The sequence below is a fragment of the Bubalus bubalis genome, chromosome X, assembly GCF_019923935.1.
Source record: "Bubalus bubalis isolate 160015118507 breed Murrah chromosome X, NDDB_SH_1, whole genome shotgun sequence".
Classification (NCBI taxonomy): Eukaryota; Metazoa; Chordata; class Mammalia; order Artiodactyla; family Bovidae; genus Bubalus; species Bubalus bubalis.
Window position 1 is genome coordinate 7,463,998 of NC_059181.1, and position 14,811 is coordinate 7,478,808.

Sequence of the window (14,811 nt, forward strand, 5' to 3'; positions counted from 1 at the left end):
TAACATTAGAAAAGTTGGATGTTTGTTTTCCCACATTAAATGTGAAATTCTCATTATTTTCAAGATCTAAATCTGAGCACAGATTTTATGACATAAAACAAGTAACTATTTTTCACATCTGAAAATATGGGTGCAGTTTTTCCTGCATGAGGTATGGAATTATGTCTATATCACCTTTGAAAATCATGGCACCAATTTTCCCCACATTGTTGCATGCAGAAAAATCTCCTTGCAAATTTAAATATGTGAAATATAGAGAATTCCATATTTCAGGGAGAACCATCTACACCTAGGTGTCAATCACAACTCTTTGCAACATCATGTCCAACTCTTTGCAACACCATAGACTGCAGCCCTCCAGGATTCCCTGTCCTTCACTGTCATCCACAGTTTGCTCAAACTCATGATCAGTGAGTCAATGATGCCATCTAACCATTACACCCTCTGCTGTCCCCTTCTTCTCCTGTCTTCAGCATCTTTTCCAGTGAATCAGCTCTTCACGGAAGATAGCCAAAGTATTGGAGTTTCAGCTTCAGCATCAGTTCTTCAGATGAATATTCAGGGTTAGTTTCCTTTAGGATTGACTGGATTGAACTCCTTTCTGTGCAAGGGACTCTCAGGAGTTATTTTCAGCACCACAGTTCCAAAGCTTCAGCCCTTTGGCACTCAACCGTCTTTACAGTCAAACTCTCATATCGGTACATGGATAACTGAAAAAAAAAAAAAAAAAAAAAAAACAAAACAAACAAAAAACGAAACAAAACAAAACAAAAAAACATGCTCTGACTATATGGCACTTCGGCAGCAAAGTGATGTATCTGCTTTTGAATACATTTTCTCTAGATTCGTCAGAGCTTTTCTTCCCAGAAGCAAGGGCCTTTTATTTTCATGGCTATAGTCACTGAAGAAGCTAAAGGCAAAAGAGAAAAGGAAATATATTCCCATTTGAATGCAGACTTCCAAAGAATACCAAGGAGAGGTAAGAAAGCCATTCTCAGTGATCAATACAAAGAAATAGTGGAAAACAATAGAATGGGAAAGACTAGAGATCTCTTTAAGAAAACTAGACATACCAAAGGAATATTTCATGCAAAGAGGGGCACAATGAAGGACACAAATGGTATGGACCCAGCAGAAGGAGAAGATATTAAGAAGAGGTAGCAAAAATACCCAAGAGAACTATACAAAATAGATCTTCATGACCCAGATAACCACGATGGTGTGATCACTCACCTAGAGCCAGACATCCTGGAATGCAAAGTCAAGCAGGCCTTAGGAAGCATTACTGCTAACAAAGCTAGTGGAAGTGATGGAATTCCAGTTGATGCTGCTGCTAAGTCACTTCAGTCGTGTCCAACTCTGTGCGACCCCATAGACGGCAGCCCACTAGGCTCCCCCATCCCTGGGATTCTCCAGGCAAGAACACTGGAGTGGGTTGCCATTTCCTTCTCCAATGCATGAAAGTGAAAAGTGAAAGTGAAGTTGCTCAGTCGTGTTCGACTCTTAGCGACCCCATGGACTGCAGCCTACCAGGCTTCTCCATCCATGGGATTTTCCAGGCAAGAGTACTGGAGTGGGATGCCACTGCCTTCTCTGGGAATTCCAGTTAAGTTATTTCAAATCCTACAAGTTGATGCTGTGAAAGTGCCACACTCAATACGCCAGCAAGTTTGGAAAACTCAGCAGTGGCCACAGGACTGGAAAAGGTCAGTTTTCATTCCAATCCAAGGAAAGGCAATGCCAAAAATGTTCAAACTACCACACAATTGCATTCATCTCACACGCTAGCAAAGTAATGCTCAAAATTCACCAAGCCAGGCTTTAATATTACGTGAACTGTCAACTTCCAGATGCTCAAGCTGGATTTAGAAAAGACAGAGGAGCCAGAGATCAAATTGCCAACATCCATTGGATCATCAAAAAAGCAAGAGAGTTCCATAAAAAATCTCCTCCTGCTTTATTGGCACAGCCAAAGCATTTGACTGTGCGGATCACAACAAACTCTGGAATATACGTAAGGAGATGGAATGCCAGACCATGTTACCTGCCTTTTCACAACTCTGTGTGCATGTCAGGAGGCAAAAGTTAGAACCAGTCATGAAACAGCAGACTGGTTCCAAACTGGGAGAAGGGTACATCAAAGCTGTATATTGCCACCCTCCTTATTTAACGTATATGCAAAGGATATCATGCAGAATGCCAGTCTGGATAAAGCAAAAGCTGGAATCAAGGTTGCTGGGAGAAATATCAATAACCTTAGATATTCAGATGACACTACCTTATGGCAGAATACAAAGGGGAACTAAAGAGCCTCTTGATGAAAGTGAAAGAGGAGTGTGAAGAAGTTGACTTAAAACTCAGCTTTCAAATTACAAAGATCATGGCATCCAGTCTCCCATCACTTACTGGCAAACAGATGGGGGGAAAAATGGAAGCAGTGAGATACTTTATTTTGAAGTTCAGTTCAGTTACTCAGTCGTGTCCGACTCTGTGAGCCCATGGACCTAGCACGCCAGGCCTTCCTGTCCATCACCAACTCCCAGAGTCGACCCAAACCCATGTCCATCGAGTCGGTGATGCCATCAAAACATCTCATCCTCTGTCGTCCCCTTCTCCTCCTGTCCTCAATCTTTCCCAGCATCAGGGTCTTTTCCAATGAGTCAGCTCTTCACATCAGGTGGCTAAAGTATTGGAGTTTCAGCTTTAGTATCAGTCCTTCCAGTGAATATTCAGGACTGATTTCCTTTAGGATGGACTGGTTGGATCTCCTTGCTGCCCAAGGGACTCTCAAGAGCCTTCTCCAACACCACAGTTCAAAAGCATCAATTCTTAGGTGCTCAACTTTCTTGATAGTCCAACTCTCACAGCCATACATGACCACTGGAAAAAACCATAGCCTTGACTAGATGGACCTTTGTTGACAAAGTAGTGTCTCTGCTTTTCAATATGCTGTCTAGGTTGGTCATAACTTTCCTTCCAAGGAGTAAGCTTCTTTTAATTTTATGGCTGCAATCACCATCTGTAGTGATTTTGGGGCCCCGAAAAATAAAGTCTGACACTGTTTCCACTGTTTCCCCATTTATTTGCCATGAAATAATGGACCGGATGCCATGATCTTAGTTTTCTGAATGTTGAGCTTTAAGCCAACTTTTTCACTCTCCTCTTTCACCTTCATCAAGAGGCTTTTTAGTTCTTCCTCACTTTCTGCCATAAGGGTGGTGTCATCTGCATAGCTGTGGTTATTGATATTTCTCCCAGCAATCTTGATTCCAGCCTGTGCTTCTTCCAGCCCGGCCTTTCGCATGATGTACTCTGTATATAAGTTAAATAAGCAGGGTGACAATACACAGCCTTAACGTACTTCTTTCCCTACTTGGAACCAGTCTGTTGTTCCATGTCCAGTTCTAACTGTTGCTTCCTGACCTGCATACAGGTTTCTCAAGAGGCAGGTCAGGTGGTCTGGTATTCCCATCTCTTTCAGAATTTCCCACAGTTTATTGTGATCCACACAGTCAAAGGCTTTGGCATAGCCAATAAAGCTGAAGTAGATGTTTTTCTGGAACTCTCTTGCTTTTTTGATGATCCAGCAGATGTTGGCAATTTGATCTCTGGTTCCTCTGCCTTTTCTAAAACCAGCTTGAATGTCTGGAAGTTCACGGTTCATGTACTGCTGAAGCATGGCTTGGAGAATTTTAAGCATTACTTTACTAGTGTGTGAGATGAGTGCAATTGTGCAGTAGTTTGAACATTCTTTGGCATTGCCTTTCTTTGGGATTGGAATGAAAACTGACCTTTTCTAGTCCTGTGGCCACTGCTGAGTTTTCCAAATTTGCTGGCATATTGAGTGCAGCACTTTCACAGCATCATCTTTCAGGATTTGAAATAGCTCAACTGGAATTCCATCACCTCCACTAGCTTTGTTCTTAGTGATGCTTCCTAAGGCCCATTTGAAATTCCAGGATGTCTGGCTCTACGTGAGTGATCACACCATTGTGATTATCTGCTTCATGAAGATCTTTTTTGTACAGTTCTTCTGTGTATTCTTGCCACCTGTTCTTAATATCTTCTGCTTCTGTTAGGTCCATGCCATTTCTGTCCTTTGTTGAGCCCAACTTTGCATGAAATGTTCCCTTGGTATCTCTACTTTTCTTGATAAGATCTCTAGTCTTCCTGTTCTATTGTTTTCCTCTATTTCTTTGCACTGATCGCTAAGGAAGGCTTTCTTATCTCTCCTCGCTATTCCTTGGAACTCTGCATTCAAATGGGTATATCTTTCCTTTCCTCCTTTGCTTTGCGCTTCCCTTCTTTATTTTTGGGGAGCTCCAAAATCACTGCAGATGGCAACTGTAGCCATGAAATTAAAAGACGCTTGCTCTTTGGAAGAAAAGCTATGACCAACATAGACAGCATATTAAAAAGCAGAGACATTACTTTGTTGAAAAAGTTACATCTAGTCAAGGCTATGGTTATTCCAGTAGTCATGTATGGATGTGAGAGTTGGAGTATAAATAAAGCTGAGTGCCAAAGAACTGATGCTTTTGAACTGTGGTGTTGGAGAAGACTCTTGAGAGTCCTTTGAAGTACAAGGAGATCCAACCAGTCAATCCTAAAGAAATCAGTCCTGAATATTCATTGAAAGGACTAATGCTGATGGTAAAACTCCCATACTTTGGCCAACTGATGTGAAGAAATGACTCATTTGAGAAGACCCTGATGCTGGGAAAGATTGAAGGCAGGAGAAGGGGACAACAGAGGATGAGATGGTTGAATGGCATCACCGACTCAATGGATATGAGTTTGAGTAAGCTCCAGGAGTTGGTGATGGATTGGGAAGCCTGACGTGCTGAAGGTCATGGGGTGGCAAAGAGTTGAACACCATTGAGTGACTGAACTCTACTGTAGCCACTGTCCCCGGTAATTTTGGAGCCCAAGTAAACTGTCACTCTTTCCATTTTTACCCTTTCTATTTTCCTAAGTTCTGCTAGATTTTGTCCTGTCACATCTTGTACACTATGTCCAAACTTGCCTATTACTCCAGCTATCTCTTGACTTCCTGCCTTTGCATTTCAGTCCCCTATGATGAAAAGAACATCTTTTCTCAGTGTCAATTCTAGGTCTTGTAGGTCTTCATAGAAACTTTCAAGTTCCCTGGTGGCTTAGATGGTAAAGAATTGAAATGCAGAGGCTTTCATTTTTCATATAGGAAAATATGCACTCCGATATTCATGTGAAATATAGAGAATTCCACATAACCTGTAGAAAAATTACCCATCCTAAGTTTCAATTGCAAAATATAAAGAATTTCATCTTTCATATAGTATTAGCACCTAGATTTTCACATGTGAAATATAAAGAATTCCATACTTGATGAATGTCAGTGCCCAGATTTTCATTTGTGAAATATAGAGAATTCAATAGTTCATGAAAGAAAGTCATGACCCAGATTTTCCTAAATTCCATATTTCACGGAGGTAAATTTGTGCCAAGATTTTCATGTGTGAATATAGGGAATTCCATATTTCATACAGGGGAACTACATGCATATTTTCCTGTGAATTATACAGTTCCATTATTTCACACAGGAAAATTTTGCCCACATATGTATTTATGACATAGAGAGAATTCTGTATTAATGTATTAAAATTACCCTTGGATTCTATTATAAGAAATACAGAAAATTCCATATATCATGTGGGAAAACTGGCATCCAGATTATCTTGTGTTAAACATAGAGAATTCCATATTCCATGTAGGAAAATCAGCACCAGAGTTTAATACGTGAAATAGGAGAATTACGTATTTCACATCTGAAAGTCTGCACCCAGATTATCACATACAAACTATAGAAAATTTGATTATTCATACACATAAAATACTACATATTTTGAACAGGAAATATACTAGTGGTAAAGAAGCTGCCTACTAATGCGGGAGAGACAAGAGAGGCGGGTTCAATCCCGAGGATGGAAATATCCTCTGGAAAGGGAAATGACAATCCACTCCAGTATGCGTGCTTGGGAGAATCCCTGTGGTCAGATAGGCCCTGCAGGTTACTGTCCATGGACTTGCAGAGAGTTGGACAGACAGAGCACACACATGCACATGCTATAGTCAATGAATGAGTTATAGAAAATAGAATACTTCACATAAGAAAATCAGCTTCCAGGTTTTCATATATGAAGTAATGAAATTCAATCTTATGTATATGAAAATACACCCAAACATTCATATATAATATTGTATATTTCAAATTTTATACATGAATGCTAGGCAATTAATGTAGGCAGCATAACAATGATTTCTGGCACTTTGGGACATCAAGAAGGAAGGAAGTTGCCCACCTGGAAATTAGTAACGCTGTACATACAGCAAATACCTTAGAAGGTCATTTCTCTCCAATTGTGCCAGTGTGTGCCACACTCAGGAAGGGAGGGTCCTGGCTGTTGGGCTGTTTCTAGGCAGCACTGGCCAAGGACATTCACCTGTTTCCCTCGCATGTGTGGAACAAGTCTCCAATGCAGCAGGCTTTCTTTCTGGGCCTCCTCCTCCCAGTCTCTGCCTTTCTCCAAAGGAAATTGGCCTCTTCACAATCCCAGGTCCTGTCCTAGCCACATCCTCCATTCTACAATCCAGCCCATGTCCCACAGACTGAGGGGTCCAAAAGCAGTGGTTTTAAAAGCCCCACCCCACTTGACTTACTCCAGGTGACTCCTCAAACCCTTCATACCCACTTCCTGGTAGAAACACAAAAACACAGCAGAAATTGTGAATTTGTTTATGTCTCTTGAGGTAATTTCGGATTTCTGGAACCACCATCCTGAATTATCACTGGCCGTCATTTCTACATTCAGGTCCTGAACAGGGACACCACGAAGATACACTGTCCAGTCCCATCTGGCCTGTGGGCACTTGTACCTCCTCTTCTGATTTATCCACATCTCACATGTGGTCACCTTCACCTCTGTACCTGCAGTGGGCTGGACACACACACACACAGAAACACACACAAGCACAGGTGACACAAACATGCGTGTACACACATATATGCGAGGCACAGGGACACAAATGCAAACAGGGGAAGCAGGTGTCTCAGTAGCTGAGGACAGCTGTGTCCAACAGTTTAGGAGATAGTCAGCAGGCACCACGTCCTGCCATTTTGGGATACCCCTCCCCACAGCTCTTCAGTATTATCCCCAACCAGCCTGAAGATGTTTCCAGTGCTACCTGTGTGGGGATGGTGAGAGGCCAAGCAGTGGATATAGAAATTCAGAGAAGACCCCAAAGTCAGCACAAAAATGCAATGAAACACCAGAGAGAAAGCCCTACCAAAGAGGGGCTGGAAGGAAGAGCCAGGGGATCTCAATCTCAATGAGCAGCAGAACGCCTGGGAGTGGCAAGCCCCAGGGAAGGATGATTCTGACAAAGGTGCTTAATTCACCCTGCCTCTATCAGAATCACCTAGGACTCTCATGCTGTAACCACAGCTGCTTTGAGTGAGACTTTGTTCACTCATGCACACATTAAGTCCCCAAGCCTCCAGTCTCAGCCTGTCACTTGCTACTTGCCTGACACAAATCCAAGCTCCACAGCCATCATGCATGAGCCTGAGCATCCCCATTTGTGAAAAGACAGTGTCCTGGCATCTACATAGCTGTCCCTTCAGGGCCCACCTCCTCATAATCCATGTTTCTGTCAGTTACCTCTCATGGCATGGATCTTCCCCCTGGGGTAGTACTGCAGGGGATCGAACCACAGGACTTCACTGATGATTTACTGGCAACACAAGCGAGGTCAGCATAGGGCTGACCAGACCCCAAACCCTTCTGTGAGCAGCCAAGAACTCCATAGTCAATCACCAATTTGGAGGAGGCTCAGTGCGACCCCACCTCAGCAACGCTCAGTCAGCTGATAGCCTTATGGGAGTCCTCTGACATAATTCCTTTTCTCTTTCTCTTTAACTTTCCATTTAATTTTGAGGCGTCTTGGATTGCATCTATGATCATCCTTATGGGACCCTCTGCTCTTTCTCTACCTGGATATCTAAGTTTGTTTCCATCTTCAGGCTTTGGGACTTTTCAGCCATAATTGTATCTATATATTATCAACTGCTTTTTCTCTCTCCACCTCTCTGAAACCCCCAATATTGGAATGTTTTTGCCCTTGATGTTGCCCCAGAAATCCCTTAAACTGTTCTTAATTTTTAAATTTGTTCATACTTTTGTTGTTCTGATTGGGCTTATATAGTTTTCTTTGTCTCAAAAGAGGTGTAAGAAAATGCATGGGTAATAATGTTTTTCTTCAGCTCTACACATCCAACAATATGGAGTAGGAAATGGCAACCCACTCCAATTTTCCACCTGGAAAATCTCATGGACAGAGGAGCCTGGTGGTCTACACTTCAGGGGTTGCAAAGATTTGACAAGACTGAGCAAACATACACACTTCTAACCTAGGGTAAGATTCAAAAATGTTCTCTTTCTTTTCTGATAGGACATCATGTGGTTCACACTGAATGGCTAAGCCTTTTATAAGTTATCTCTGTGCATCTTTTGAAGATCACGGGCTGCCGGGAGCCGGCGAGAGACATTCCACTCGTGACAAAGGTCATGAGGAAGGGGGCTCGGCATACGCAAAGGCGGGATCGAGCCTCGGGAGTGCCCCCGGATATTCTCGAGCATCTACCCCCCAAAAACCAGAGTCTGCCTACTTTATTGCTTTGTGCTCTCACCTCTGACTTTACTGGGGGCTGTCCCCCACCACCATCTCACTCTCTCTGTCAAAGAGTTAACTTACAGCTCCAATTAATAAAGTTCCTGGGCAATTAGGAGTGTTTAAATCCAAACCCCTCAGATGGCTCTCTAACTCGCCTGACAAGTTTACCCGGACACCTACAGCTATGCATACGATTGTTTACAGTCTCCCAGCCTCCAGAGGCACGGGAAGCTTAAGATATTCAAATAGCTTAGAGCCTCTCAGAGAATTAGAGCTGTCAGAATAAAACTAGTAAAAGATTTCATTGATGAGCCAATGTTTGTTGCCAAGTTTTCACATCCCCTGAATTGTATCCTTGAATGTGCATTAATTAATATAGTTGGTATGTAGAAAAAATAAGTAGTGGCCTGGTGTTAGTAACTTTAGACCCTTAAGGTAGTAAATTCTTTCCTTTGTAAACCCATTACACATCCACCCTATAGGAACGTAATCTTATCTTCGGAAGATGGCGCCAAACCTTAAAATAATTACTCTTAGAGAAAATAAGTCTTTGTTGATAAGTGCTTGTCAAGAGTCATAAAATGTTAATAGGCCTCTGGCCAGAAGATGATGTAAATCACCTAAACCATTTGTATACGATAAATCTGCAGGAAAGAAACCCTGGTTTTTGATAAGCATCAAAGACTGCTGATTTTGCATCCCCTATTGTCCTCTATGTGTAACTTAGGGTATAAAAGCCCCTGTTGAAAATAAAGCTATGGGCCTTGCTCACCAACGCTTGGTCTCCCCATGTCATTCTTCCCTTTAACTTCCAGCTGAGTGTCCATCTGGAGCGTGGATATCCTCTGCGACCATTTATTTGCCTGGGCTTCTAAGACCCACTCGAGAAGGTGTCTAAGGTGGGGCACCTTCCGCTATTTGAGAGGGCGCCTGCGGCCTCCGTGGTCAGAGCTAACCTGGTGTCACGGGTTATATTGATTTTCCGCGTAAACCAAGCCACTCAGCTTCTTTTCTCCACTGAATTTTCCTACTGAGCTATCCTCATTCTATTCCTCTTTATTATCTCTAATTAACATTTGAATAGGTCGCCTAGCCGTCTCTCCTTCGAATACCCTGGATCAGCCAGGGCTGGACCCCGGCAACGGGCTATTTCTTTTCCCTAAGAAACTAAACAAACAAACAAAAAACTTCTCTGTGGAGAGTGTTGTGCTTCCTTTTCTCCATCCACATTTTGGAATCTCTTTCCTGTTACCTGAAATAAGGATTTCTATCCTGTCTTGCTTTAGGGAGTCTGATCCATTAGAAGAGTTCTTTTTTCATTTGTGAATAATAACCTCTAACTTAACTTTTCCCTTGTCTAGAACAGTAAGGAGTAGAAAGGAAGGATCTGGACCTAAGAGGAAATTATAATCTTGAGACCCACATATACCTCTTCCTTATCTAAGAGCAGGCTGAGAGTCACTTTTCTGAAGGACTCTTGTGTATTAATGAAATATTCCCAGCCTTTTAGTATATGTGTCTATTTCAGACTTTAATGAGATTGATAAGAGGTCATGAGGGTGATTACAATGGTCTCCATGAGAAACATATAAGAAATACTGATGGAGGTATCTGGATGCTCAGGGGAAGATGGAGATGACGTTAGGAAGATGAAAGGATGGCCAGAGATGTATTTGAAGGTGTCAGAAACAATGAGCTGGCCTGCTGGCTGCAATAGTAAAACAAAAGGGGATGGCCAATGAGGTCATAAGTAGTCCTGTCATGAGAGTAAGGAAGAAGTTGAAATGTATGGTTTATATTTGAGATTAAGCTGGATCATCACCTGTAGGCAGTGTATGTGATGAGGGGAGAGACATAACGAGAACTATCTGGAAGAAAAAGGGACTTATTGATTTCTAGGACAGATGAACTATTTGCAAGGGATGCTGATTTCTCATCAGAGCTTCCCTCACACTACTATGTCATCAGCCATCTCATGGCCTACTTTCCCATGGCCGTTTTTTACTTCCAACACTCCTCAAAAGCTTGGTTTATTTGTTCTTTTGTATTTTATCTGCCTTTACATTTACCTGAGAACCTCTGACATGGCATGAGGAATTACTATAAAGTTGGCCATATTTAGTAGCAGGAAGTCAATTAGCACAATTGATAAATTTGGAAAACTGAGAGAAAAGTCCTAATACAAAAATGTGACTTCAAATTAGTGCTATCTTTCTTTTGTATAAGTAGAGAAGTATGGAAAGAGAAAGAAAGTGAAAGCCCAGATGTGTGGTTATTATATGATCTTGTAGTTGAAATATGCCAAACAGAACAGTCTATACATAGGTGAGTTCTGACTCCAGCTCTATTATGTATGCCAAGTGCTGGAACATGTCCGATAGAGCAAATCTCCTGCAAGTCCCAGCCCACCCCTCAATCAATATCTCCTGAATTTCAAAGCTGTGGAACTGCAGTTGATCTAGACAAGTATGCTGAGGCATTAATATTATAAAAGCTCACTGAGGTCAGAGACCACATTAGTTTATTAAATTTTGAAATATGTTCCCAAGGCCTGCTGCTGCTGCTGCTAAGTCGTCAGTCATGTCTGACTCTGTGTGACCCCATAGACGGCAGCCCACCAGGCCCCCCCGTCCCTGGGATTCTCCAGGTAAGAACACTGGAGTGGGTTGCCATTTCCTTCTCCAATACATGAAAATGAAAAGGAAAAATGAAGTCGCTCAGTCGTGTCCGACTCTTTGCGACCCCATGGACTGTAGCCCACCAGGGTCCTCCGTCCATGGGATTTTCCAGGTAAGAGTACTGGAGTGGGGTGCCATTGCCTTCTCCGAGGCCTGCAGCCAGGTCTAAAGCAGGTCCCATCACCTCTAATGGTCAGATCCTAGCTCTGAAATCTCCTCTTCATGCCTCTATCTTATTGCCAAACCTGTATCACCTCTGTCCCTTGCCCTGGAAAGTTTCTCTGTTCTTGCCTGCACTGAAATTTCTTAAGTTCCATGCTGGGAACCTGCACTGCCTTGTGGCTAAGTTGAATGTTAGTAATGATTTGATCAATGGCACCCCACTCCAGTACTCTTGCCTGGAAAATCCCATGGACGAAGAAGCCTGGTGGGCTGCAGTCCATGGGGTCGCTAGGAGTTGGACACGACTGAGCGACTTCACTTTGACTTTTCACTTTCATGCATTGGAGGAGGAAATGGCAACCCACTCCAGTGTTCTTGCCTGGAGAATCCCATGGACAGAGGAGCCTGGTGGGCTGCTGTCTATGGGGTCGCACAGAGTCGGACATGACTGAAGTGACTTAGCAGCAGCAGTAGCAGCAGCAATGATCAAATTACTAATGTTAGTAATGATTTGATCATTACTAACATTTCTAATGTTAGAAATGATCCTATCGACTGGATCATTTCAGAGATGAATATTTTCTCTGTGAAACTGGCACAAAAGGCTTTTATATGACTCACTTTGGATGTGTGTCTTCTCCACAGTGTCCTGTACCTGGTACTGTTACCTCTATATATCTCAGTTGAGCATGCGTATGGCCTGATGTGCTGCAATAGAGTCTGTCTTTTAGGCTTGCATAAGATGGAAGGTGGAGAGGTCTTGTTGGCATAAGTTCTCGAGCTGGTGGAGGATGTAAACTCTACACTCATTGTCAATACTGGAAACATGTCATTAGCATGGCTGCAGGTGTTAATGTGAGTTTGTCTGGAACTGTGGTTTTGCTGCTCATAACAGCCCTTGTTGGGGTTGAGGACCATGCACATCTATCTCCATGAGTTTTAGCCCTTCAGTTTGGACTGGACTGTATTCCTATATTTTTAAGATATGTAGTTTGCAAGCTAGTATGGTGGTCTCTTGGGGTCCTCAGGAATGCAGAGGACTGGTGATAAGAGTGGTGGCCATAGATTACAAATTCTGCCATAGAAACACAGACAACAACATGCCTGGCAAACTGTCTGAGGGAAAACTCAGGTGGTCCTTTAGTTTGGAAGGGCTTGTGATGCTCTAGGCTGGCCCATGGCTATTGAAGCCTAGTTTCGTGGTTAGGGGAGTTTGAGGGAGGCATGGCTGCCATGACATTCCAACTTTGTGACATCACTAAAGCAATAGGCAGCAATGCCTTGGTCACTACTCTTTGCCTCCTAGGGATTTAGAAAGAGATTTACGGGAAGGATAAAAGGAGAGGACTGTATCTTTTTCACGAGGTTATGCTGCCTTCCTGATGTGCTTATTTTCTTCTACTACTTCCTATAGCTTATGTTCTTTCTAATATTTCCTAGGTCAACTTTGCCTATGAAATAGGAATAAGTTCTAGCCAGGCTGAATCTGTAAAGAAACAGTGAAAATTATTAGGAAGCATTAGGAATCTGTGAGGATTCAGTTGATGAGTAAGAGAACTCTTTACCAGATTCCTTTCCCTGAGAACCTAGGTAAGAAAAGGAGGCCTTTTTTGCAATTGAAGCCTTCATTTCAAGAGGAAGTGGGAGTATTGCTTTACTAGGGTTGCCATAACAAAGTACCCCATACCAGGTAGCTTCAGTAAATGTTTTCTCAGACTTCTGGGGATCAAGTCAGTAATCAAAAGGTCAGCAGATTTGTTTTCTTCTGAGGCCTCCTTTGGGCTGTGCCTGGCCATCTTCTGGCTTTGTCTTCGCATGGTAACATCTCTGTGTTGTGTATGTCTGATCTCCTATTCCTATAAAGTACCAGTCCTATTAATCCAACTACCTATTTAGAGGCCCTATTTCCAAATAAGGCCAGAAAGAAATTTTAATTTACTCACATATTGACTAAATACAAAGTACAGAGAGTTAGGGCTTCAATACACATGTTTTTAGGGAATTCAGTTTATTCCATAATATCTGTTTTCTTCTTTCCACTTAGTACTGCAGTATATTTTTCTGTCTCCCAGATTTCACTTCATTAATTAGGTCTACACAACCCAGAAAGAACCTGATGAAGAAAAATCTGTTGTTCAGGAGTAATACAGATGAAAACAAAATTGAAAATTTCTTACCAATCTAGAAATCCTCTCCACAAAGGTGTAAGGGAAAGAAAATATTCTATTATTGAATAAATATTAAACCATAATGTGATAGACATCATAAGCAAACTACTAAAAGATTGCAAAGCAAAAGATATATTTCAAATATGTATCCTAGAAAATCAGTTCATTACAAACTTTTCAAAATAATAAGTGGTCCTCAAATAGACCGGATGACATTTGTCACAGTTATTTTTGTCCTATGTTCACTTGGTAATTGGGGTAGCCATCAGTGTTTGCTAATTTGTTCTATACAGAAGGATAAACTTCTCATACTTTTATGAGAGAATGGTTTTGGATGAGGCATTCTTTCATATAGTCTGCACCCTCCACAGAATTGAGAGCTAAGTTGCTACTGTTAACAAATACCCATATACCCAATATAGTTAAGTCAAGCAGTATCAAAATATTGGAGTTTAAAGCACACAGGTTTTTATTTCAGGGCAATGCAAGGAGATGGAGGCTTATGCCTTTAAATATCCCAAACTTCCCCAAATCTTTCAGCAAAGCATACTTATAGGAAAGGTCAGGGAGGGGTATGATTAGCTGTCACAAACATCTTGCTGCCAGATCCTCTGTTCTTGGGGTAAGGTCATGGTCAGGTAAAACTTTTTCTGTAAACCTTTATGGAAACAAATATTAGTCTCTACTCAGAAAGGAAATGTCCCAAATTTGATTTTCAGCATTCAAGGTCCCGGTTAGGAGGAAGGGAGTCCCTATGCAGGCTGGTTAATCTGTCTGGGAGCTTTCTAGCACCCAGCACCCTGTCTTGGTCCTCCCATTAGTGTACAGTCCCAGCAGAAGAGGCGGCTCTCAGTTTCCTGTGCCCTGCTCTTACCAAGTTCCCCAAACCCTGCCCAGCCATCTTCAATGCAGCTTCCCCTCAGTCTCCTCAGTCTCCCCAAATGTGGGGCTGGGTCCCATAGACTGACCATCCAGATTGCCACCAGCATTGGGTCATGAAGTTGGAGATGGGACATGTTGGCTATTGCTCTGAACCCTGGGCCAGGCCAGTGAGTGTCTCTAGCAAGGGCTCTGGACCTCTGTAAGACACA

At 42.4% G+C, this 14,811-nt stretch overlaps 1 long non-coding RNA gene across 1 annotated transcript in view; it reads left to right on the forward strand.

Annotated features, from left to right (window-relative positions):
- The window catches only part of LOC123331797, a 28,589-nt gene that overhangs the window by 6,530 nt on the left and 7,248 nt on the right, over positions 1 to 14,811 (forward strand). The window contains exon 2 of the long non-coding RNA XR_006548576.1: positions 8,303 to 8,454. This is a non-coding gene — a long non-coding RNA (uncharacterized LOC123331797). The remainder of the gene's footprint in view (positions 1 to 8,302; positions 8,455 to 14,811) is intronic.